The sequence below is a fragment of the Gopherus evgoodei genome, chromosome 2 (assembly GCF_007399415.2).
Source record: "Gopherus evgoodei ecotype Sinaloan lineage chromosome 2, rGopEvg1_v1.p, whole genome shotgun sequence".
In the NCBI taxonomy this organism is placed as follows: domain Eukaryota; kingdom Metazoa; phylum Chordata; order Testudines; family Testudinidae; genus Gopherus; species Gopherus evgoodei.
This window is the reverse complement of record NC_044323.1, coordinates 55037847-55063842: the sequence shown is the minus strand read 5'-3', so window position 1 is coordinate 55063842 and position 25996 is coordinate 55037847. Positions and strand designations below refer to the sequence as shown.

At 41.6% G+C, this 25996-nt stretch overlaps 1 protein-coding gene across 3 annotated transcripts in view; it reads left to right on the top strand.

The window, feature by feature from the left end:
* The first annotated feature begins 514 nt into the window (after nucleotides 1-514).
* DGKB (diacylglycerol kinase beta) overlaps nucleotides 515-25996 on the top strand; it is a 565198-nt gene continuing 539716 nt past the window's right edge. The window contains exon 1 of one of the 3 annotated variants that reach the window (XM_030550690.1): nucleotides 515-593. The gene's annotated coding sequence lies outside the window, so the exon portion shown is untranslated. Of the gene's footprint in view, nucleotides 594-658; nucleotides 878-1060; nucleotides 1328-25996 lie in introns of those variants that run through there. The other 2 variants (XM_030550689.1, XM_030550688.1) reach the window with 2 other exon arrangements.

Sequence of the window (25996 nt, the reverse complement as noted above, 5' to 3'; positions counted from 1 at the left end):
AGGAAGTGGGGGAATACATGGGGCAGTGCATAGCGGAACTTGATTAGAGGAAGCTTCATGAAGGTGTCTAATCCCATAGTGTAATGGCAAGGTAGGTTAGGTTGAGAGGGGTCTTGTGGCAGGGGAACGTACAGTTGGTGACTGAGCTGTTCCTTAGGCACTGGTGAAATGTTCAGTGTGGCTGCCAGCCAGTAGCCAGAGCCTGGGGCGAGCCTGAGGTCCCAGTGCCGGGGAGAGGAGGATCCGAGCAGCTAAAGGGGAGTGACCTACCCCCACACACGCTAGAAGAGGCAGCTCATATTGCCAGACACACAGTTTGCTGGCACACAGCCCGAGCCCCCCGCACAGGCGCGCTGCCCGACATACCTGGTGCCCACAGGCAGGCAACGCCCGGCGCTGCACACTAACTCCCCTGCCTTGGGCGCACGCCCGGGGCTGCACGCCGACGCAGGGCGCCAGCCCACCCGCGGAGACCCGCTGAGATGCCCGGCGAGAGGCAGCGCCAGTCCGCGGGCTCTATCTGGGGGGAAGGCGAGAGCCCGGCGCTGGGTTTATTGCCGCCGCCCCCAGCGGCAAGAATCGATGGAGTTTAGGTAAGTGCTGCCCATGCAGCAGCCGCTGCCGCTCCTCTCACCTGGGGGTGGGGACTGAGCAGCTGCCGCCTCCTCACTAGCAGCAGCAGCAGTGCTGTGCGGAGTCCTTCCCGCATTTGCTCCGGAGGAGATCCAGCAGCAGGAGACGCCGTGGCTGGCACCTGCCCGGCGCCCAGGTCAGCCCCGCACCCTCTGCACACAGGGCGCGCCCCGCCAGCACGGACGTAGCCAGCGGCCCGGCACTGAGGCAGCGCAGGAGGATAAACGCCGCTGCTGGCCAACAGGTACCGCCGTTTTGCTGGTGTCGGGCTGGCTCTGAGCAATGCCTGGGTTTTATAGGGAGCTTCTGTGGGAGCCCCCCCCCCCCCCAAAGGGGGCGGGAGTTTGGCTGGTACAAAGCCCGCACACAATGCGCGGCAGGGCTTGGGGTTGCCTGTTCCTGGGACAAGAGCAGCGCAGTGAAGCTGCGCTGTTGATTGGAGAGCTCTGACCATCTTCCGCCGGGGCTGGGGGAGAAGCTGCTGTTAGCAGTTGTTTTGGAGGCCGGTGTTGTGCTGCTTCAGTGGGGAGCAAGGTTAGGGGCTCTGCTGCAGCAGCCTGCGAGAGAGGTGACGGTGGTAGAGACTGTGTATTTGCAATGATCCGGATAGATGACGAGATGCTGCTACTCTCTGGTGTGCTGATCCCTGGTTCACTCCAAAGGTGCACGTTTGCTCGCTCTGCATCGTACTGCAGTAAGTTAGCAAATCACCGGGGTGCTTAGATTGATTGATTGCAGTCTTGAAAGCTTAGCTGAGGGGAATATGTGCGTATATACATGGGAAGGGTTAGGAAGAAAGTTGTAGCAGCCATGAGTGCATTGGATGCTTCATGATTCATTAATCTTCAGTCAGTTCCTACTTAATGTCAAGTCCATTTGTCTCCTTGACCTATATCGTTTTGTTCATGCCGCAGCAAATGTCATGTTGCCTGTTGGCTTTTCATCAATTGTTAAATTCCATATACATGGTCCCTTAAGCATTCATTGTGACTAATAGAGTAGTGAGTGGATGAAACAAAACATGCAACCGGAAACTTGAACTGCCAAGGCCCAACTCCTGAAACTTTCTGTTGTGGTAGCAGCTTGTTTGTCTAAATGACTTTCCAAGAAGGAATTAAAAAATATTGCAATGTTGTATTTGCCTAAACTTTCAGATGTCTGAGGTCAACTTATTTACTGTTCGCTCATGGTTTATGAAGTCCAGTTGTGCTTTGATTCATTTTGTTATATTAAAGAAGTGTGAAGTGTTTTTTTATATGTCAGAAGTGTTCACATGAAATTTCTTATAAGTGCACTGTTTTTAAGGTGGATTAGGGATTTTCTGAGAACATTACAACATCATGAATATTCTTCCTCTTCCAAATAGGCAGTCTTTCAGTTCTTCTGGTAATAATTCTCATGGAGATTGTTTTACAGAGGAAAACCAATAACCTTTTGCAGTATTGGGGGGGAAAAAAGGAGAAGTTTTAGTCATCTTTAAAAAAACAATTTTAACAAGTTAGCATAGCTTCCAAAAGCCAACATTGTAAAAATATTTCAGCAGAAAAGAAAATGCATGGCAACAGAATGAAAAGAGAGAGCAATATTTCCACAAGTGAGAGGGGAGGCACATGGAGGCAGGCGTGGAGGAAGCCATAACTCAAAACCCAGCTATTTTTAAAAGAAATGCCACACTCCTATTCAGGTTTAAGAACCTGTTTTTTTCCTCTTGGATTTTTTTCATATGCAGAAACCACCTGATCACCATTGTCTCTGAAAATTCTAGGGAGTGCTGTAGGTTCCAAGGAATGTCTTAGATCTATGAAAAATATGCCTGGACCCCTCCCAGGCTCTGCAGATGAAATGACAATTTTTGTTTGTATATGTGAGTGAGAGAGAAATGACAACCCAGAAATATTGCATTGTGTGTTAAAAGGATAGGATGTACAGAATGACGGCAGCTTCTAAGAAATAGCTGACATCCAGAAGCAGAATCTCTTACAGGGTCGTCACGATGCCCCATGTTCATTTGTGGGGGTGGAACAACTTAGACATGCAAAATAACAGCTGTTTGTCAGGAAATAAAAGTCCTCAAACAATGCTTTATTAGGGAGACTAAAATGGAGAGAGGGGTAAACTCCCCCACCCTCTCAAGTTTTAAATATTTTGGGCCAAGAACTATTAATCCTTTTGAAATTAGTAGGATTGCACGCATGTAACAGAATACAGATACTTATTTGTCTGGGAGGAGAAAATATCTGCAGGATGCTACTTGCAGAGGCTGTTTCATAAATTCATAGAATATGGTATTTGCAGTGTTGTTGTAGCTGTGTGTGTCCCAGGATGTTAAAGAGAAGTGGTGGTGAAGTAATGGGTCAGTATTAATACCTAGATGGATGGATGGATTTAAACAATCTGAGAGTAGGAAAGCTATTACAGATTAAAGTGTATTGTGTGATTTTACTATGTACAAGGATTTTTGTACCATCACTCCTATGAGGCAAAATGTCATCCATGTGGTGCCTTTTTAGGATGCAGGTGGACAGCTCTTGACAATTGCAGATCACTAGAGGAGGAATGAGAGAATAGTGAAACCAGCTGTAGGAAGCGCTAGAGCAGCATGTGCACCAAACAGGAAGTAGATTGATTGATGTTTTTACAAACAAACTTATAATAGGCTGGCTAAGCCTATGGTAGCAAGACAACACTGCTAAAACTTTAAAGACAGTCGCTGATGACAGAACTGGACTTCTGCTTTCAGTGCATATTTACACTTGTAGCATCTATAAATGCTTTTGAATTTCTCTTTAAAACACACTATACTTTTTGCAATCGAGTTATTTGAAGCAAATAACTAGATGGAGCTTATTTGAATGTTAGTATACACATTTATTTCCTCTTTGAATTGGCATGACCTTTATAATGCATTAGTGTGTTAAATATACATTCTCCCACACATAATTTAAGAGTCTGTTTTTAGCAGTATTATTTCTGACATTTTCTCAGTTTTTATAATTAAATTTGTCACACAGAACCATATTTTACAATATATGTGTAGCTTTCATTATATCTCCCTACCCTTTATCATTCCTTGGTCTGCTATGTCTACTTTATGGCCAGTTTCTCCACTGTTTCCACAAGTGAAAGAGCAAGCAGGATAAAATATGTACAGGGGATGAGAGGAAACATAGTTTGGGCAGTTTTTCCTTTGGTTGCATGCTGTCCAAGAGCATAGGAAACTCAAACAAGCTTCACAGATGGGAAGGAGATGGAATTCAGACCCATTCCCTCATTGTGATATGCCATCCCCCTGAAGGGCAGTGTGGAAGGCTGACAACATGTGGGGGGACATCATAGGAATATGGCTCCCTGGTGGCCAGGAGACAGTTCAGAGGCACAGACCTATGGTGGCCTCTTGAGATGGATTGGTTTTAGAGTCAAACTCCTTTTCTGTTCCACTAAACTCTGCTCCCATTCTCAGTGGGGATAATCACTATCTCTTCTCTTCAAAAAGAAAAGCAGCAATAGAACTGATTCTTTTCAGCCTTGTGGGGAAAAAAATGTGTACCTGTGCAAAGTAGTCTAAAGTGCTACCCGGTCATAATGCTAGCAATTTATATACATGCTGTACTTTGGATAGTAGTAAATTACTACACAAGATGAAAGGCAGTGGAGAAAAATTGTAGTCCTTTATGCGGAAAATCACAATTGTAGGATTGTCTTGGTTTCTTTAGCTGTAAGCTTTTAAGGTGGGGAACTTTCTTCCATTTGTTGTAATGCTCCGGAATACCTGTGGTGGTGTATAGTATTATAGTAACCTGGAGTTTCTCATTATAATTCTCTGCACACTGTCAAAAAAATTCTTTGTAGTAACAGAGCTCTTCACACAGTAATTTTTCTATACAATGGTTAGCATGGTATGATAGCTTTCTAGCTGGACAAACCAATTAGTAATTCTGTAAAAAAGTTTAGAACATGTGACTTTTTAAAAACCTTATTTTTCTGTGTCCTCACCTTTTATACTCTGATAGGGAGAAAAAGCCACTCAGAAAATTCATATATTGGGCATTGAAACTGATATTGCTAGTTTGTTTAATTTTTACCTATTTTTAACACCATTGCTAATGGTTTAATTATGCAATGATGAAAAGAAATGATTTACTGAAGATAAATGATTTAATATACTATCAGCCAGGCTTGCTGAGTACACTGTCTGCTCATTTTCAAAGGAATATATACAGTGTGCGTGCTTTTTTAAATCAGTATATAATAGTTCCAAAACATCAAATAAAACAGCTTTTTACAATCTAAAACAAACTTTTTCCCCTTTGAATTATTTTTGCCTTTATATGAAGATAATAGAGGCTTTGTCTGAGTAATGCTTGCAATATTGCGCCTGAGGGATATCTTTTTCTTTATTTACTTTGACACACATTTGAAATTTTAACAAATGTAAGCACTTTGTGGTTGCTTAATTATTCTGTGACTGACCCATTAGTAGCAGTTTGGGATGCAAGTAAACAACTTGTGACACCATTGTGCTGTCCTAAACTTTTCAGGAAAAAAGAGATAATTTACAAACACATCTGTCACTTTAGTGTTACTAATTAGAGTTCTAGATGGTGGAATTCGTAACTTCCCCACCACACATAAATATTATCCTGTTTCAAATAGTGTTTCTATTTAATAAACTATACATTTTTGAAAAAATAGCATCTAGGGTAAGCTTTTTTGTGTTAAAACATTTTGTGCCACAATGTCAGTTCTTAGTGTTTCTCAGTATTGATCCTTTTTGAATTTCATGCAACTTCACAAGGACATAAATGAAATTTTCTGTATATATAGCAGAGGGATTTCCTTCTCCTCTCCCTAGTTATTTCAAATTTTATAAAAATATATATTTTTAAAGCCTTTCAGCTTCATTTGGGACTTTGGATTTTTTGACAATATTTTTTCTTTCTGTAGTATACAGTTTTAATTTTTTTATTATTATTTTTAAATTAGAAAAGTTCTGCATAAGCTTTATGAATATTGGCAAGTTGTTTGTCGTCAAAATTGTTAAGAGTTTTAGGTGACCTATATTTTGGTCTACCTGACAACTTTTGGCAAAAATAAGGCTATAAATCAGTCATTTTTTCCCTTTCATGTCTAATTTATTTAAGCACAAAAGAGTTTGTGCCTCACTTTGATCAGTTTCCAAAAGATCAAATTCCCATCTTATCATTTTTTCCTACTGCTGTACTGAAAAGGTATGACTACGCAGATACTGTAAAATACTAGAGGAGAACCTCAGAGTTACGAACACCTTGGGAATGAGGATTGCTCGTAATTCTGAACAAAACTTATGGTGGTTCTTCAAAGTTACAGCTGAACATTGACTTAATACAGCTTTGAACTTTACTATGCAGAAGAAAAATGCGGCTTTCCCTTAATTTTTAGTAGTTTACATTTAACACAGCACTGTATTGTATTTGCTGTTTTGGGGCTGTGATGCTGTTTGTGTACTTCTGGTTCCAAATGAGGTGTATGTGGCAGTTCATAACTCTTGTATTTGTAACTCCTGAGGTTCTTCTGTAAGCTTTAATGTTGGCTATTAAAGTAGTCAGATTGAAATGTATATGGTTTTCTTGCAGATTAGCTGAAAGCATTGTGTATATACTAAAAAAATTGGATTGCACCGTTCTGCAATTTCTCTGAAACAGATAGAAGGGGAAATTGACTTGAGGTTAGTGGGCTGGTTTCATAATACAAGGGCAATGCTGGCACTTACGTACATGTAGATCATTTAGTCAGAGCCCATGTTCATGGCCAGGTTATGAATTCTTTTGTTCCACTAATGAGCAGTTATGGGCATGAGTAGACCCACTGGATATAATCCTGGCCCCACTGAAAACATTGTGTGTTTTACTATTGTCTTCAATGGGACTACTTGTGTGATTAACAGTTAATCATGCTAGTAAGGGCTTCACAGTCTGGGCTTCATATTGGACTTTCTACCCTGAAAAAGGAAAGCTTTACAAGTTTTGGCTGGAGGATTAACCACATTAAATGCCCAACTACACAAGAACAAGGGAAACTGAGGTGCACCATATTCTCAGTGCTGGAAAGGTAAGATTTATGAACCCTATCTCATAGGAATGACATGAGGCCCAGAATTCACATCAATGAATGTTTGTGCTCTCAGATCCTTGGACAGATATATCATAAGGCTACTTGGATGGCTCTCTCTTGCGCTCCCTCTCTCTCTTGACTACCCCCCCCATACACACACCTGTAGACTTATTTATTATTGTGGTCAGAGTACAACATGAGTAGGAGACGAAAAACAGTTGTATTTGTCCAAAGTGAATTTCCCCAAAGTTATGTCATGCTGTCTGAATCATATATTCTTGGCCACTCACCATGAAAAACTGCTCCACTTCCCAGTTATTTATCTTATGTGAGTTTATGAAGTGTTCCGTTGCAATGGTGATTTATACAGGGAACAGGATGTGAACGAAACTTAGCAGTATTGTACAATCCCGATCGTGTCAGATAGCCTCTACCATGTAAATAATTTAATGCCAAAGGAAACTTGCTAATGCAAGTCATTTCCCCTCTACCACAAATGTATAAGCGTTTAGGTGTTCAAGAGTTGTCTTGTGAAATTGGCAAGAGTCACCAGGACTTTTCGTCTTCAGCTCTTCAAGACTCACAACGGGCTTCAGGGATCCATTATGGAGAGGCATCCCTGGAGAAGAGTAGAGTACAAAAGCACAGAATGAGGGATTCAGGCTGGGTAGTGGCTGTCTCTAGCTGACCTCTGCTACTGCTGGCGTTTGTATTATATCAGTGATTTGAGGTATTGCATAACATATACAAAAGCCTCAATCCAGTGGGCATGTGAGTTAACTGTACTGAACACTAAGGGACTACTCAAATAAGTAGGTTTTGTATGTGCTTGCAGGATGGGGGCCTTTGCATGACAGTGACCTAATTCAACACTAGGGGCAGGAAATGGCAGGAGAGCAATGCCTGTGGCAAACCATGCACTGAGGTAGCTCAGCCCTCCAAAGAATCACAAGATGGTGATAGTCTTTCCAGGGCCTTTCTATGAAAGGAGAAGTCTGTTTCCATATCTCTGGGACCTAAAGGTGGTGGCCATGAGTAGGCACAACAAGAGTATAACATTCCAGGGTGCAGTCCAGACCAAAGAAGGGTTGTGTGCAACCTTGGGTGCCTTACAATGCATTGCTGCTGTAGGTCCCAACCTGGGCCAAACAGCATGTGGGTCACGCCCCAAGTGTCTTTGTATAGCTGTAGCCTGCCAGCACAACTCCATTCACACTCTTGCGTCCACTAGCCTTGGTTACCAGTGGCAGAGTGACCTCAACACACTCCCAGTCCTGGAATTTCCTCAGAAAACATGTGTTCTGCACTGTCCAGTCCCATTCTGGACTGTCCAGAAATTAGAGGTTCATTGCTACTGTAAGATGTCAATGTAAAACAGGTTGCTACTTTCTTTGGAGTTACCAACAATTCAGTTTAAACACATACTGAATTTAGTTTTGATTAAAGGAAAAAAACAAAAAAAAAGCTTACTTAACTACAAGCGATAGGTATTAAGTGATACAAGTTGTCATAAACAGATGGTAAGGGTAAATGTCTTTTACCGTAAGGGTTAAGAAGCTCAGTAAACCTGGCTGACACCTAACCAGAAGGACCAATAGGGGGACAGATACTTTCAATCATTGGTGGAGGAAGGTCTTTGTTTGTGCTTTTTGTTTTGGGGGTGGTTCGTTTATTTGGGGCTAAAAGGGACCAGACGTATACCCGGCTTTCCCAATCTTTCTGAATCAGTATCTTTCATGTTTCAAAATTGTAAGTAGTAGCCAGGCAAGGCCAGATTAGTCTTATTTTGTTTCTCAACTTGTGAATGTGCCTTTGGCTGGAGAGAATTTTTACCTCTGTTTGCTGTAACTTTGAATCTAAGGCTAGGGGGGAGTCCCTCTGGTCTATATGAATCTGAATACCCTGTAAAGCCTTTTCCATCCTGATTTTACAGAGATATTTTTACCTTTTCTCTCTTTAATTAAAAGCTTTCTTTTAATAACCTGATTGATTTTTCCTTGTTTTAAAATATAAGAGGTTGAGTCTGAACTCACCAGGGATTGGTGGGGGGGGGGAAAGGGGGGGATGGTTAATTCCTCCTTTTTTAAGATCCAAGGAGTTTGGATCGGTGTGAAGCCTCTCAAGACAATCCAGGGGGAGGGGAAAGTCTGGGGGGAAAAGGAGGGGGATGGTTAATTTCTCCTTGTTTTAAGACTCAAGGGGTTTGGATCTGGGTTCCCCAGGGAAGGTTTTGGGAGAACAGAAAGTGTGCCAGACACTACATTCTGGCTGGTGGCAGTGTACCAGATTTAAGCTAGTAATTAAGCTTAAAGGTGTTCATGCAGGTCCCCACTTTTTGTACCCTAAAGTTCAAAGTGGGGGAAAAACCTTGACACAAGTATAAGGCATTAAAATCATAAATGGTTACAAGAGACAAAGAGTAAATGCTTTTAACTTAACAAACTGGACTTGGTTCGAGGTCAAATCCTTACTACATGTTCCCAGCAACAGGATTGACCAAATTCTCAGGTCAGAGCCCCTCCCAAAGTCCAATTGTCTGTTTTCTTTGTCAGGAGAAAGAGAGAGGACCTGGGATGTTTTTGCCCCTCCCTTTTATGGTCCAGTTACTATTTGAAATGCATTTTCCTGAGGGTTACTCCTATATAAAGCTCCTTCCAGCTGTGAGGATGAAGCCATGAGGTCTCGTGATGAGAGGTTCCATGTTATTGTTTGTTAAAATGCAAATTGATCTGTTCCTGCCCCTCTTTGAGCCATGGATATACCTCCTTCATTGCCAGGATGGGAAGAAATCTGAGGAGCCTGCAGCAGAGGAGGCTGGGCACAGAAATCTCAGATGAATGGTAGTCTAGAGTGGTGAATGACCAGTGGATACAGTGTACTTATTGTCTAACAACATGAAATGAATATTCAGTGTTTGAGGCTTGAAAAAGAAATAACACTATAATCAGTTGTGAAATTGTCGCTCTCTGAAAAGTCACTAAAAATTTCGTACCAAAGACTGAAACCTCTCCATATCTTGTAATTTAGTTGAGGCATCCAGAAACTACAAAAGGAGCTCATATGGTTATTTGTATGACCAGTCAAGATACTTTTCTAGCTCAGTTTGTATTACACAACATACTAGTAAACTTTGGAAGTTTTTACTTGTGGTTGGTGATGAGAAAAATAATCTTGATAGATGACCCAGTATTTCCAGTTGTATTTCTAATGCACAAGAGGAAATTCTAGCCTTGCTACCAAGAATTTCTGTGAATTCATACTTAGGTTGGATGAACATAAGGTCACAGGCATGTCTTTTGTCATTGACAGAAAAAGGGATTTGTTGAACTTTACAAATGGACTTTTCTAAACTCTGCAATATTTTAAAAAAAAAATCATATTCTAACATTTTAGCATGCTGATAGATGTCTAGAGAAGAAAGTAAGCCAGTAATAAGCATATACATATATATTGTGTTTTACATCTTTAAAGCACATTACATGTATTTACAGAACTGAAATTATTTAAAATAATTATTTTTAATAAATATTGCATCTCTTTACATATTTCATAGCTAATTAAATAAATTCAAAGGCCATTTTGTGGAGGCATATAATTATAGTGCATGTTCCATATAAAATAAGATATAAAAAGTTGAAGGTTGAACAATGGTTAAACACTTAAAGATTCAGAAACTTCAAAGTTAAGATTGAACAGTAGTTGTTCTCCCTTATGTGATTGCTTTGATATGTTCCTTATTTACATGATCAACATATTGTTTATCAAATAAAAAAACTCGTTAGAGTAAGGTGGAAGGTGTGGGGCAGGAGTAATTAATTCTTGCAGAGATTTCAGAATTAAATCTGTAGGGCTCTGTCCCCTTCTACTCAGCAGTATATTGGGTACTTTCTGCAAACTTAGTGTATAAGGTATGATAATACTTTAATACAATCCCCTTTCTTGAATTGCTTTTACTCACTGAGTTTGGCCATAGCATGGATTTTGATATATAGAATGGGAAAAGCGTTTTTCATGTCTGACTACGTCATTTGGTGAGATAAAGAAGCTAAAAAGGTGGAAGTGTTAACTCTGATGCTGCAAGATATTTGCAGTTTCCAAGTTAATTAGAAGTCTCAGACAAGACAGAGAAAATAATCCATTTGTATTTGTCCTCAGTCATCTACATTCATATTAGGATATTAGTGTATGAACTCTTCTGTGCTACTTGAGATGGTTGAGTCCTGTTATAGACTCATAGACTCTAGGATTGGAAGGGACCTCGAGAGGTCATCGAGTCCAGTCCCCTGCCCTCATGGCAGGACCAAATACTGTCTAGACCATCCCTGATAGACATTTATCTAACCTACTCTTAAATATCTCCAGCGATGGAGATTCCACAACTTCCCTAGGCAATCTATTCCAGTGTTTAACTACCCTGACAGTTAGGAACTTTTTCCTAATGTCCAACCTAAATCTCCCTTGCTGCAGTTTAAGCCCATTGCTTCTTGTTCTATCATTGGAGGCTAAGGTGAACAAGTTTTCTCCCTCCTCCTGATGACACCCTTTTAGATACCTGAAAACTGCTATCATGTCCCCTCTCAGTCTTCTCTTTTCCAAACTAAACAAACCCAATTCCTTCAGCCTTCTTTCATAGGTCATGTTCTCAAGACCTTTAATCATTCTTGTTGCTCTTCTCTGGACCCTCTCCAATTTCTCCACATCTTTCTTGAAATGCGGTGCCCAGAACTGGACACAATACTCCAGTTGAGGCCTAACCAGTGCAGAGTAAAGCGGAAGAATGACTTCTCGTGTCTTGTTTACAACACACCTGTTAATGCATCCCAGAATCATGTTTGCTTTTTTTGCCACAGTATCACACTGTTGACTCATATTAAGCTTGTGGTCCACTATGACCCCTAGATCTCTTTCTGCCATACTCCTTCCTAGACAGTCTCTTCCCATTCTGTATGTGTGAAACTGATTGTTCCTTCCTAAGTGGAGCACTTTGCATTTATCTTTATTGAACTTCATCGTGTTTACCTCAGACCATTTCTCCAACTTGTCCAGATCATTTTGAATTTTGACCCTGTCCTCCAAAGCAGTTGCAATCCCTCCCAGTTTGGTATCGTCCGCAAACTTAATAAGCGTACTTTCTATGCCAACATCTAAATCATTGATGAAGATATTGAACAGAACCGGTCCCAAAACAGACCCCTGCGGAACCCCACTTGTTATACCTTTCCAGCAGGATTGGGAGCCATTAACAATTACTCTCTGAGTACGGTTATCCAGCCAGTTATGCACCCACCTTATAGTAGCCCCATCTAAATTGTACTTTCCTAGCTTATCTATAAGAATATCATGCGAGACTGTATCAAATGCCTTACTAAAGTCTAGGTATATCACATCCACCGCTTCTCCCTTATCCACAAGGCTCGTTATCCTTTCAAAGAATGCTATCAGATTAGTTTGACACGATTTGTTCTTTACAAATCCATGCTGGCTATTCCCTATCACCTTACCACCTTCCAAGTGTTTGCAGATGATTTCTTTGATTACCTGCTCCATTATCTTCCCTGGCACAGAAGTTAAACTAACTGGTCTGTAGTTTCCTGGGTTGTTTTTATTTCCCTTTTTATAGATGGGCACTATATTTGCCCCCTTCCAGTCTTCTGGAATCTCCCCCGTCTCCCATGATTTCCCAAAGATAATAGCTAGAGGCTCAGATACCTCTTCCATTAACTCCTTGAGTATTCTAGGATGCATTTCATCAGGCCCTGGTGACTTGCAGGCATCTAACTTTTCTAAGTGATTTTTTACTTGCTCTTTCCTTATTTTCTCTTCTAAACCTATCCTCTTCCCGTAAGCATTCACTATACTAGACATTCCTTCAGACTTCTCAGTGAAGACCGAAACAAAGAAGTCATTAAGCATCTCTGCCATTTCCAAGTCTCCCGTTACTGTTACCCCCTCCTCATTGAGCAGTGGGCCTACCCTGTCCTTAGTCTTCCTCTTGCTTCTAATGTATTGATAAAAAGTCGTCTTGTTTCCCTTTATTCCCATAGCTAGTTTGAGTTCATTTTGTGCCTTTGCTTTTCTAATCTTGCCTCTGCATTCCTGTGTTATTTGCCTATATTCATCCTTCGTGATCTGACCTAGTTTCCATTTTTTATATGACGCCTTTTTATTTTGTAGGTCACGCAAGATCTCAAGGGTAAGCCAAGGTGGTCTTTTGCCACATCTTCTATCTTTCCTAACCATCGGAATAACTTGCTTTTGGGCCCTTAATAGCGTCCCTTTGAAAAACTGCCAACTTTCCTCAGTTGTTTTTCCCCTCAGTCTTAATTCCCATGGGACCTTGCCTATCAGCTCTCTGAGCTTACCAAAATCCGCCTTCCTGAAATCCATTGTCTCTATTCTGGTGTACTCCCTTCTACCCTTCCTTAGAATTGCAAATTCTATGATTTCATGATCACTTTCACCCAAGGTTCCTTCTACTTTCAAATTCTCAACAAGTTCCTCCCTATTGGTTAAAATCAAGTCTAGAACAGCTTCCCCCCCTAGTAGCTTTTTCAACTTTCTGAAATAAAAAGTTGTCTGCAATGCAGTCCAGGAACTTATTGGATAGTCTGTGCCCCGCGGTGTTATTTTCCCAACATATATCTGGATAGTTGAAGTCCCCCATCACCACCAAATCTTGGGCTTTGGATGATTTTGTTAGTTGTTTGAAAAAAGCCTCATCCACCTCTTCCGCCTGATTAGGTGGCCTGTAGTAGACTCCCAGCACGACATCACCTGTGTTTACCCCTTTTAGCCTAACCCAGAGACTCTCCACCCTTCCGTCTCCTATGTCCATCTCCACCTCAGTCCAAGTGTGTACATTTTTAATATATAAGGCAACACCTCCTCCCTTTTTCCCCTGTCTATCCTTCCTGAGCAAACTATACCCATCCACACCAACATTCCAGTCGTGTGTATTATCCCACCAAGTTTCAGTAATGCCAATAATATCATAGTTGTATTTATTTATTAGCACTTCCAGTTCTTCCTGCTTATTACCCATACTTCTTGCATTTGTATAAAGGCATCTAAGATACTGGCTTGATCTTGCCTCCCAGCTTTGCCCTGACCCTCCTTCCTCTCTGCCATTATAGCCCATGCTCCCTCCTGTTTCCAACCCATCTCCCAGGTCTTGTTCCCCACTTACCTGTGGGCTTTGCTCACCTGTCCCCGTCGAACCTAGTTTAAAGCCCTCCTTACTAGGTTAGCCAGTCTGTGCGCAAATAAGGCCTTTCCCCGCTTCGAAAGGTGAACGCCATCTGTTCCTAGCAGTCCTTCCTCAAATAGCATCCCGTGGTCGAGGAAGCCAAAGCCCTCCTGGCGACACCATCTTCGCAGCCAGGCATTCACCTCCACGATGCATCTGTTTCTGCCCGGACCCCTACCTTCAACAGGAAGAATCGAAGAGTTATCGAAGTTGTGTTATCGAAGTTTGTGGTGTGTTTTTTTTTTTTTTTTTCCAATATGAACTGCTAAGGATTAGGTAAGTGACCAAACGAATTGTCTGTTCACTACAAGAGAAAAGACGGGGAATCAAATAAGTCTGGGAAGGAGGACACAAGGGGCCATATTCTCCTTTACACTAATCCAAAGAGGGAGTGGAAGAGGGAAAGTGCTGTGTCTACACATTCTCTCACAGTCTCGTGAACACTTGTGGGAAGGAGTTGAACCTATGAGCATCCACACTCTGTTGCATATACCCCTTAAGCCCCTGCACATATTTCAGTGATAATTCCTACTGGGTCACCTTCGTGGCTGCTGATTTGAAAGCCAGGCTAGTCGGGGTTAGAGGGGGAAAGGAGAGGACCAATAAGGTAGTGCAGAGGGGATGTATAGGCTCCAGAGCTGGAGCTGGGGACAGAAACCTTATACTCATTGTTTCCTTTGTAATTCCTTGAATCCTTCTTCTCTGAAGGAAGCATGTGTAAGCAACATCTGAAGGTGAACCTTGATTAATTTCATAGGCCCTCAATCCTTCTCCCTTGAATTTTCCGTGGGGGCATATCATATGGCTCAACAATTGGTAATTATAATTTCAGTGGCAATTCTGAAGCAGACTCCATTTGGTACCATACACCTTTTTAAAATGCCGTTCCTTGTTAAGGCTTTAAAGACAATGCCATTACAATGGTTAACAAGAGTCATGGGTTTAATATTAGATCTAAGTGGAATACTTGTTAGTTGTGAATCAGTTGTTTTTGGAAGCTATACATATTAAAAGTAGAGGCTCTTTCTGCCTTATCCTCTTTACCTGTATCATTTTTAGGCCCAGATACTGCCTAAAGGAGATATGTTGTCCTATACCCTTGAAGTGAACAAATATATTGCCTGTTGCCAAAAACATTACAATAGGTGTTATTTCAGATGCAAAAAAAAATCCTTGTCCATTTTTATACCCACTTTTTCTCTTTGGGGTTTTATCTTGCACCAGCAGCACCTCCTGAAACACCACTGGGGTTGATAAGAATTACACTTCTTCGAGTAGTGTCCCTATGGGTGTGCCACTGTAGGTATCTGTGCACCCCTGCACTGTCGATCAGATAATTTCAGTAGCAGTCCATCCCATCTGTGCATGCACAGCTCTCCACCTGCCATGAGGCTAGCCAGCATGCACGAGCATTTCTCCCTCAGTTCCTTCTCAACAGCCCTAGGCTAGAGATGGATTTCATCACAGTAACGAAATGATGCTTGCAATGTATTTGCTGTCTCAGGGAGAAGCACAATCCGCAGAAGTGTGGTTGGTGCTAACAGCTAAAACCTAGGTCCAGGAAAGACAGAGTTAAGGCTAGAACTCCTGCTCATGGAGTGAGCCCTTCAGCCTCCGGAGTCCCAGATGGAAACATCACTGCAACCTTCTATGTTGAAAGCAGGTGATTTTAAGGAAATGAGCCAGTCACTAAAGACTGGTAAGAAGAGGTCTGTGAGTCCAGATCAAACTGAAATGCTCTCTAGCTCTATCTTCAGTACCGATGGTGTCAAAGCCATCTAGAATCGGGCACATGTGATACCGAGCTGACAGAGACAGTTGGAACACCCTCCAGGTTTGGGTAGTGAATTATTAGGCTATTAGGCTTTTACTAGCCAAATATGATTGTCAGAACTATACAAAATTGAACTTTATTGAACAGCTCCCAGATACATACAGCCTTCACATCTCAGTCAGACACTGCCTTCAGCTTCTGGGGCACGTGGCTGCAGGCATATCAGTCATTGCTCATGCCAGGCTATGCATGAGTTGCCTCCAAGCATGGTTTGGCTCAATATACAGACCAAACGAAGACAATGTAAACAAGATCCTGTTGGTGCCCATCATAGTGAAACAATCCTTGAATTGGTGGAAGGACCCAATGAACGTTTGGATGAATGGGATCCCCATGCAGTCTTCCCTGTCCCTTCTTCTGACCACCAACGCATCCCTCATATGCTGGGGAGTGCATCTCAATGGCTGCACTGTTTAGGGCAAATGGTCTCCATCAGAGACATGTCTCCACATCAAGCTGCTGGAGCTCTGAGTGGTCTGAAATGCATGTGCTGATTTCCTCCCACTGATCAAGAACAACCACACGAAGGTCATGATGGACAACGTAGCCTGTAAACCAGCATGGAGGTACCAGCTCTCCTTCCTCATGCATAGGTGCTCTGAAGTTATGGAACTGGTATATCTTCCATAATGTCCTAATATCAGTGGCCTGCTTATCAGGAATACACAACATGAAGGCCAACAGTCTCAGCCACATGTTCCTGCTTGACAACAACTTGCAAGTAGAGCCAACCATTCTACACGATATGTGCCAGCAGTGGGAGCTGCCAAAGACAACCTTGTTTGCTACTTACCAGAACAAGAAATGTCTGCAGTACTGCTCCAGTATGGGGACCCGGTGACACTTCAGGGAAGATGCTCTTCTCTTCCCTTGGAAGTAAGGGCCTTCTTTATGCTTTTCCTCCATTCCCTCTGTTGCTAAAGGTTCTGTTGAAGATAAAAAGGGAAAAAAACAAACATCATTCTGATTGCCCACACAAGTATGGTACCTTTACCTGTCTCGGCTGGCGTTGCATCCACCGGTGACTCTACCAATCACTCCCTATCTCCTGTCACAGAATGAGGGTTGCACCCTTCACACCAATCCAGGGTCCTACATTTCAAAGCATGGCTCCTTCATGGTTCCAGCACATAGAGGCATCCTACTTAGAGGAGATACAAGATGTACTACTGCACAGTAAGTAGGGTGCTACTTGTCGCACCTATCTACAGAAATGGAAGAGATTTCAGATATGGTGCCAATCCAAGGATGTCACCTCTAGTTCAGCCACCTTATTGGTGATCCTGGATTATCTGTTATCCTTAAAGAAATTGGGTCTCCTTATTAGCTCTCTGAAAGTTCACTTGGCAGCAATTGCAACCTTTCACCAGCAGGTAGAAGGCAACTCAATCGTCTCTCACTTGACTACAAAGAGGTTTCTAAAAGGTATAGCAAACTTCTACCCAGGACCCCCACCCTGCAATGGGACCTCTAACCTAGTGCTATTGGGACTGACTAGACCACCATTCGAACCCATGGCCTCTTGTTGGTTAACTCACCTTTCCATGAAGATGGCATTCCTCACCACCATCACTTCTTCCGGAAGGATAGGGAAGATAGCAACTTTGATGGTGCATTCCCCATAAATGGTGGTCTTTCCGGACAAGGTCATGCTCAGACCACACACAATGATGACTCTCAGAATAACTACTGCATTTCACATGAATCAACTAATTCAACTCCCAGCATTCTATCAAAAAAATCATACAGATAACAGAGGCCATCGTCCATACGTTTGATGTGGGAAGAGCTTTGGCCTTCTTATACAAGACAAAGGCCTTCCAAAAATCTCTAGGGTTCTTCCCTTCAATTGTGGATAGGTCAAAAGATGTGGTGATCTCTACTCAGAGACACTCCAAGTGGGTCTCTGACTCCATTAAACACTGCTGCCAATTATGGAGGGGAGTGGAGCAACCCCCCCCCCATCTTCAGTATGCATGCATTCCACAAGGTCGGTCTCCTTGTCGATAGCTTTCTCGAGTCTAAGGTTATCCCCATATCAGAGACATACAGAGCAGCTACATGGGCATCTGCACATACCTTCATAGAACACTCTGCCATTTTGAATAATTTGGCTTCAGATGCTCAGTTTAGTGCCTCTGTACCTTCATTTGTATCAGCCTCGACTCTGAAGTCTTAGCGTCCAGTGGTAGGTACTGCTGGGGAGTTGCCTACAGTGGAGCACCCATAGGGACACTACTTGAAGAATTTACTCACCTTGTGCTGTAGCGATGGTTCTTTTGAGATGTGTCCCCCTATGGGTCCTCCACAACCCTCCCTTCTCCCCTCTACTTCAGAGTTTTTCCACTGGTTGACTCTGCAGTAGAGAAAGAACTGAGGGAGAAATACCCCGCACGCTGTCAGAGCCATGAGTGTGGGATGGACTGGTACTGAAATTCTCTGATACAAAGCACAGGTGTGCACGAACACCTACAATAGAGCATACTTACGTAGGGACACAGCCCTCAAAGAACCATTGTTACTGCAAAAGATGAGTAACTTCTTCATGTGTTATACTTGGTATATCTATCCTAGCTGGTAATTTAGACACTGGTATCTGTCACACATTAAGCTAGCTCTGTACATGAAACTTTCATTGACATCCTTTGTATGTGACAATTGACATCCATTGGTATGTGGATCATGGGAAGTAGAAGAATCATCTCACTTTTGTACTTACGTACTCAGAGCAAGTCACAAACAGAATTTTCCATGGGTAAAATATGCCATGGACACAAACTAGTTTCAAGGGCAGTTTTAAAAAAAGAAGCAGCCTTATATGATTACATCAGCCTGTATTACCTGGCAGAAATCATTAGCTTCTTTATTTTCAAAATCTTTTAAAAAAACATATTTTGTTTAAAAACAGTTGTTTAAGGGTTTCAGATTTTTTCTTTTGCTACTTTTAAAACATATTTCGATGCTCTAACTACCATAATCAAGTCCAAAGTAACTTAAATGGTCATTAAACATTTTTATGATGAGTATAATTTTTATTGTTGATTAGAGGCTGAATGTCATCAAGCATATATCATATATCATATACTGTAATCATGATTTAAAATGTATATCTTCCTAAAAGTTTTTACAGTTTAAGCTACTCTGTAAGTACAGGGGTTAAGGGATTTGAAAAAATACCTAGAGGAAGATAAAGCAGTAAATGTGGTGGTAGTATTTTTTATATAACTAGTACAGCAGTGCAGAGACCCATCACTGTTTTTAACATCTGATAATTAGGATACTTTTACATAGAGCTAGGTGAATACTACACAAACAACCTACTAATTTTAATTTGGAATTTTAAACAAATTCACTTTGACTGTATTTGTATCCTTTTGTGTTCCCTTTCTGCAGCTATATGAGCAAATAAGAGTTGCTGGCAAGATTGTTTTATAGAAACATTTTAAAGTGAATTTTAGAGACTTGGGAGAAAACAACGTTCATGTATGTGATTGTTCTTACTGGAAGTCTGATTCTAAGAGTTACGCTTCTCCATTCAGGAACAGACAAATACCTACCTGTATTTGTCCAATCAAAATAACTTGGATTTTAATTTCATTTTGTATAATTAATACATTCAAGAAAACTGATCTGCTCACAATTAGCTAAAAGACAAAGGTAATATCTCAAACTATTTTTTATGAAATATTCACTCACCTTTAATTGTAAGTAATAAAACACATGAAATCTACCATTACATAACATCTTTAACCTTTTCAGTAGGAGTCATATAATTTAGTGGCATGTTGTGTGCATGGCTGTGAAATACAATGCTTATCTGCCACTTTTCAGGTGTCGCTTGTAACCTACTCTGTGCCTTATCACACTGACATGTATGTAGAGCCATAAAATGCTGCAATTCAGATACATCCAATATCAACGTATCCACCAGTAGCCACTGCATTCATTGAATTCTTACCTCTGTCATATGACATGTTAACCTTGTAACACTAACCGTGGACAGGTGAATGAGACCAGTGAAGAAAACAAATACAGTAACTCCTCACTTACTTAATGTTTCATTGTTACGCTGCTGATTAATTAGGGAACATGCTCATTTAAAGTTGTGCAATGCTCCCTTCTAATGTCGTTTGGCAACCGCCTGCTTTGTCCTCTGCTTGCAGGGAGAGCAGCCCGGTGGAGCTAGCTGGTGAGTGGTTGGAACCAGGGTGGACCGACAGCCCCCCGTATCAGCTCTCTCGATCAGCTCCTTGCTCCCCTAAGTTCCCTGTGCAGCAGCCGCTCAGCAAGCTAGCAATTGCAGCTGTCCCTTCCCCCTCTGCCTTGGAGCTGCTCTCTGAGACTCCTGCTTGCTGTGGCAGGAGGGAAGAGGGGAGCTAATGTCAGGGTATATATATATGATATGTCTTTTTTGTTTGGTGAAAAAAATATCCCTGGAACCTAACCCCCTCATTTACATTAATTCTTATGGTGGAATCGGATTTGCTTAACATCGTTTCGCTTAAAGTCACATTTTTCAGGAACATAACTGCAACATTAAGTAAGGAGTTTTTGTAGTCCTATCAAATTACAGTACTCAGAATCTGCTGGTTCCAGTGTTGTTTCAAAGTACAATTATTTTTCTGTTCACTTTTGAATTTATTCATGCTGAGTGATGCTTATATTTTGAACCTTCAGAATGCTGATTTGAGGAAAAATTGATATAAAGTTTAAATCCCTGTAATGTGTAAATGTTCGGAAGGAATCTTTACTTTTGTGGGTGGTATGTTGAGTGTGCAAATGAATGGATAGATGTCCGTTCGCACATGCATTTAGTTATAGACAATAAAGTGCAGGGACTATGGCAGTCACAAAATTTCACACTAGGGTTAAGTTAAGGCTTAATTTCTGCTGGAAATGATCTAAATAGCATGAAATGTATATGCATGAAGTTTTTTTCTGTCACTAATAGCCAAAACATTATTTTTGTTCTGTGGATTATCCCAACGCTACATAAAGTTCTTGAGCACTGATGTTTGCCTTAACTTAAGGCCTTCACCTTAGCAGATCTGTAAAACCCCTTCAACAGCCAGCTCTCAACCTGCTGAACATCTGAGGGAGCTACAGAAAGTAAATTTTCACCTGAAACCAGGATTAAATCATTCTCTGGGGTCTAAAGATTGCCCTCGTTCTTCATGCAGAACTGCCATAGATGTTAATGGGAATTCCATTCATGCATGGTAAGTGATTTTTTTTTTCAGGCAGTAACATGGAAATAAGTAGTGATTTGTACTTGAAATGCCTGTTTTAATCCAAACTGCATCACTGTAGGAGTTCCAGCATCAAGAGATATATGTGGATGTAGTGTTAAGCATTTTTACATCCTGCAGTTGAATGATTCTTCTCAAAATAGACATCTCCTAAGTCACTTTTTAGAGAGATGCCTGTACACCCCTCAGAACAGCACTAGATTTTGGATCTAAATAAAAAGAAAAATATGCATGTTTGGGCAAGAGAAGATAGTTTTTAACCTAGAACTTGCTGTACTGGATGTCTTTGCAAACCCAACTTCTAGCAATAACATTTTTATTATACATCCAAAAGGACAGTGGTTAGAAATGAACCTCAAGCCTCCTGGGGGAACTAAAATTCTCACTGTGAATCTTTAGGTCTGGTCATTTGTTGTGCTGCAATGTTGTCCCTGAAGTCTGTCTTACATCAGTAGCCACCTGTGATTATATGTTCACTTTTTAAATGCTACATAGATACTATGGCAACAGACACATTAGGAATACCACAGAAAGCTAAAGATGTAGTTCATGGTTTCTTTGTGACACAAATACTTTCTTCCTTTGTTCATTATCATATCTAACCACCTACACAATGAGACATGGAAATACTGCCAACCTACATAAAAAAATATAAACCCCATCCTACAACAATATTATAGAATCCATGACTACTACTACAAATTATTGTCAGTATCAGTGCTTTGCATCAGAATGTGTGCACCTGTGCGCTTTTGACTGGAGATTTGTCAGCCCTCACCTGCATGCCACAAACCTGCCACCACTCCAGTTCCTTCTCATCCATCTGTGACTTGAGAAAGTGTGTTGTGGTGTGTCTTAGCTACCTTGGTTATTTTTATTTGTGTTTAGTGTTTTCTAACAGACTTGTGCTTTCATGGGGTTCCCACCCTCTTTTGTGGTCAGGGCCTCCATCACCCTCAGCTCCGGACTATTTGTGGCCATTCCTACATGGGTTATGCCAAAGATCCCAGGTTTCAAACCCTATGAGAACTGTCATAGGTCCTTGCCCTTAGAGAGTCTCTCATCCTCTCCAATTGTTAGGTCTGCTCTGGTTTCATGCGTAGATCCAGAAAGCTGAGACAAATTAGGTTGAGATTGTTCCTCCCCACCCCCCAGTTTCGTAATATGCCCTGGCAATGTCTTCAGCTTGGGCTCCAGTAAACAAAGACCAGGGGGCAGCTCTGGACTTTTCAAAGCCTTTTAAGAGGAACATACTCCATTCCCCTGAGAGAGAGTGAGCCCATAAGAATGGAAAAGTCAGCTTTTAAGAAGACCAGGGAGCCAGGAGACCTTGCGTCCTCATACAGGTATTACTGATGCTTTTGCCTCTTCTGGTTCTGAGATGCAGGTACCACCAAAAAAGACTTCCAGCACATTGTGTACCGAGAAGTCTCTCAGTAAGCAGCCATCAGAGCCCTCCAAATGCAAGAACTCTTTGAAGAGCAAGGATTCCTCAAAGAAATAGTCCTTGGCCGCTACTCTGGTACCTGCTTCCTCAGGCTGTGGCCACAAAGAGCATACAGATTGTTCGTTCATATAGTCTCTGGTACTGCTTGATGCTCTTCACCCTAAGGAACAGGGTCCAGGTTCACTGGTACTGACTATGTTCCTCTCCTATGAGGATCTTAAAGTCACAGAGCCTGAATCCCTTCTGCTGAGGGGCAAGAGGGATTTCCTGCTGGTATTGACATACCCTCTGGAGCCAACATACCCTTTGGTGCTAGGACCCCTGCACACAGTCTTGACGGCCGGTACCAACAGTAGTGACCCATGGAGCTCCTCCTTTGAATAAGGGCAACAACGCTGTCCAGGATTCCACCATCTTCCCATTCCAGCCTTCCTCCCTTGAGATATTTCCCGAGGATGAGACTGCAGGAGCTAGTTGACAACAGACCTGTCAATCTTTGCAGGAACATCTTTTGGGGTCCTTCTCCTTTTCTTTATGCCCCACCACAGTGGGCTTTTTGGAACCTTTGGACCCTTTTATAATAACTAATTCTACAGGGTCTCCTCATCAAGAAGACCCGCCTAAATCAACTACCACTGGTACTTTAAGACCTTTTTCCTCAGGAAGACCTTTCAGAGAAGCAGGAGTTAAGAGTAGGAAGAGGAGACACCACCATCTAACACATCCTCCTCCTCACCAGATGAAGCAGTTATGCCCCCTCCACCACCATCCTATGTGGATGACTTTAATACCTTTCAAGATCTAATGAAAAGAATAGTAGCAGTCATGCAGATCCTCTTGATGGAAATACAAGAACCTCCACATTCCCTGGTGGGTATTTTTGTATACTTCCCCTCGAAGTAAGATTGCCTGGCCCATCAATGACTCCTTACTTCCACCAGCCAGTACGACATGGCAAACACTGGCAACCATCCCACACAAATCCCAAAGGGCTGATACAAGTGTCACGTACAGGCCATGTTGCAGAGTACCTTTTTCTCCCACCCTACCCCTAACTCTTTGGTTGTCAGTGCTGTCAACAAAAGCAATAGGTAGTATCAATCCAGATCGACTCCCTTTAATAAAGAACTTAAGTGTCTGGACCTTCTTGGCTGCAAGAGCTATTATTTTGAAGCTATACTAAATTCAGGGTTGCCAACAATTAGGCCTTGATGGCAAAATATGACTAAATTACAGCATCTTGTCAAGTATCAGAGGGGTAGCCATGTTAGTCCGGATCTGTAAGAGCAGCAAAGAATCCTGTGGCACCTTATAGACTAACATCTATAGCCGCATCTTCTCCCGTTTTATTGATCATTTGCCTCAAGACCAGAAAGAGCAGTTTCAAACTCTCATTACAAAGGCTTCCCCGCAGGCTTTTCTTGATGTATTGGACAAAGCTTTGAGCTCTGTAGTAGTTGCCATAGTCATGCATCGAGCCTTATGGCTGCAATCCTCTGGCCTTCCCAGAAAGGTACAAAATATTGTAACAAACCTTCTGTTATGAAGCTGTTTAGTGATGCCAAGGATAGATCTTTTACCAGAGTCTTTGAGCAAGTGGCAACTCTGCCATCTTTGCACACCTACAACATCCAACAGCAATATTTTAGAATCTGTGCCTTCTATGATATGCATGACAAAAGTTCAGCTTTGTCCGATTTGCCAACCTTGTCAAAAAGGGTGATGGTATAGGGATTTTGTTTTTTCTAATTATCGTGGATGTCTGAATAAATTTTAGGAGATGCAACAAAACTTACAATACCAAAAGAAATAGATGTGAGATGAATTATGCATTAATTCCTGGGAATATATTAACTAGACAATCTGATAAATGCATAAAACATTGATAATGTTATGAAAACTCAGGACACTCCTAGATAATGGCTTTATCATAAAGTTAGTGAGGAAGCTAAGATGAATTTTAGTTAATTATGGATGACACAAATGGATTTGTTCTACTTTGGTCTACTTTAGTGCGACAAAGAATAACTAATAGTGCCTAAAGGGGTTTTTTGGTCATAACAGTTGGCATACATGTGGATTGCACTCAGAGTAGGTGGTTGTTCTACAGAGGGAGTCCAGACTCTTGCAGTGGGTATTCTTATATGTATATGCTGTAATGATGCCTTTGTACAATGTAGATACAGTTTCCTCTTAAACGTTAAGTTCTCCATTTTTTGTTTTAAATCGGAGCCTTAAGATTGCTTCACTGTTTATGCATAAATGTGGAAAGTTATCAATATTACATGACACACAGAAGTTTAGTTGCATGTCAAGGCTGAGATACATCCTTAGGTGTTCCTACAATAAGATAAACAATAACTCTTTAATTTAAAGATTGATATCGTGTGTGTCTATGGGGGGTGGGGGAGAATCTTCCCAGCAAATAGTCATAATTTAGTAAAGCTCTCTTTCTGCTTTTTACCTTGATGCCCAGTGGAGCTAGTCTGGCCAAACGTGTCCCACAGCAATGATACTAAACAGCTGGTCAGATCTAGACATGTAGTCCTCCTGGATACACGCACTCCTTTGATGACCAAAATGGGTGAAAACAGGAATTGATTGACTCCTGTGGTGTTGCCACCAACACTGTTCCCAAAGTAGCTCATGAATGGGGTTGAGGTATTCTGGGTCAAAAACAGGGATTCCATTGCACTCTAAACTTCAGTAGTTGTGTTAGGTTGCAGGTATTTGTCCTTACTCTTAGTCCCATCTCAGCCCCTTCTAATGGAGAGAGGGATTGTTGCTGCTGGACCCGGGAATAAATGGGGATGTTAAATGGACTGATTTCACCTGTTAGCCTGGAACTTGTTTTAAGAGCCATAAGTCATGAGGACCCTTGTTTATCTGTTACTCTTAGCTGGTTGCACCTGTTCCTCCTACCCGTTAAATATAATAAATGTACCTACTCTTTTAGACTATGTGAAGAATAAGGGAAGTGCCGTGGGGCTATGCTCTAGCCAATGTTTTCTAAATGCTAATCTTTCATGATCAAGATATCCAGAATATTTAAATTTGGGGGGATATTACTTTGGGCTGTATTTTTTTGTCTCTGTTTTAAGCATAACATTCTCCTCTGAAGTCATTCTGCTTAAAGCCAATGGCACATTATGGCCCTTTGTAATGAAAGCAATGTTTAAATGGTTAGTCTCAGGGCAAATTTACCACAAACAAAGCAATCCTGATCTTCTATAAGAGAGCATGGCCATGTTTTGCAACTTTTGATATATTTTAGAAATATGTATAACTAAAAAAAAGGCTTCAGAGTAGCAGCCATATTAGTCTGTATCCACAAAACGAACAGGAGTACTTGTGGCACCTTTGAGATTAGCAAATTTGAGCATAAGCTTTTGTGGGCAACAGCACATTGCTGTAGCCCTCAAAAGCTTATGCTGAAATGTGCTGTAGCCGACAAAAGCTCATGCTGAAATAAATTTGTTAATCTCTAAGGTGCCACA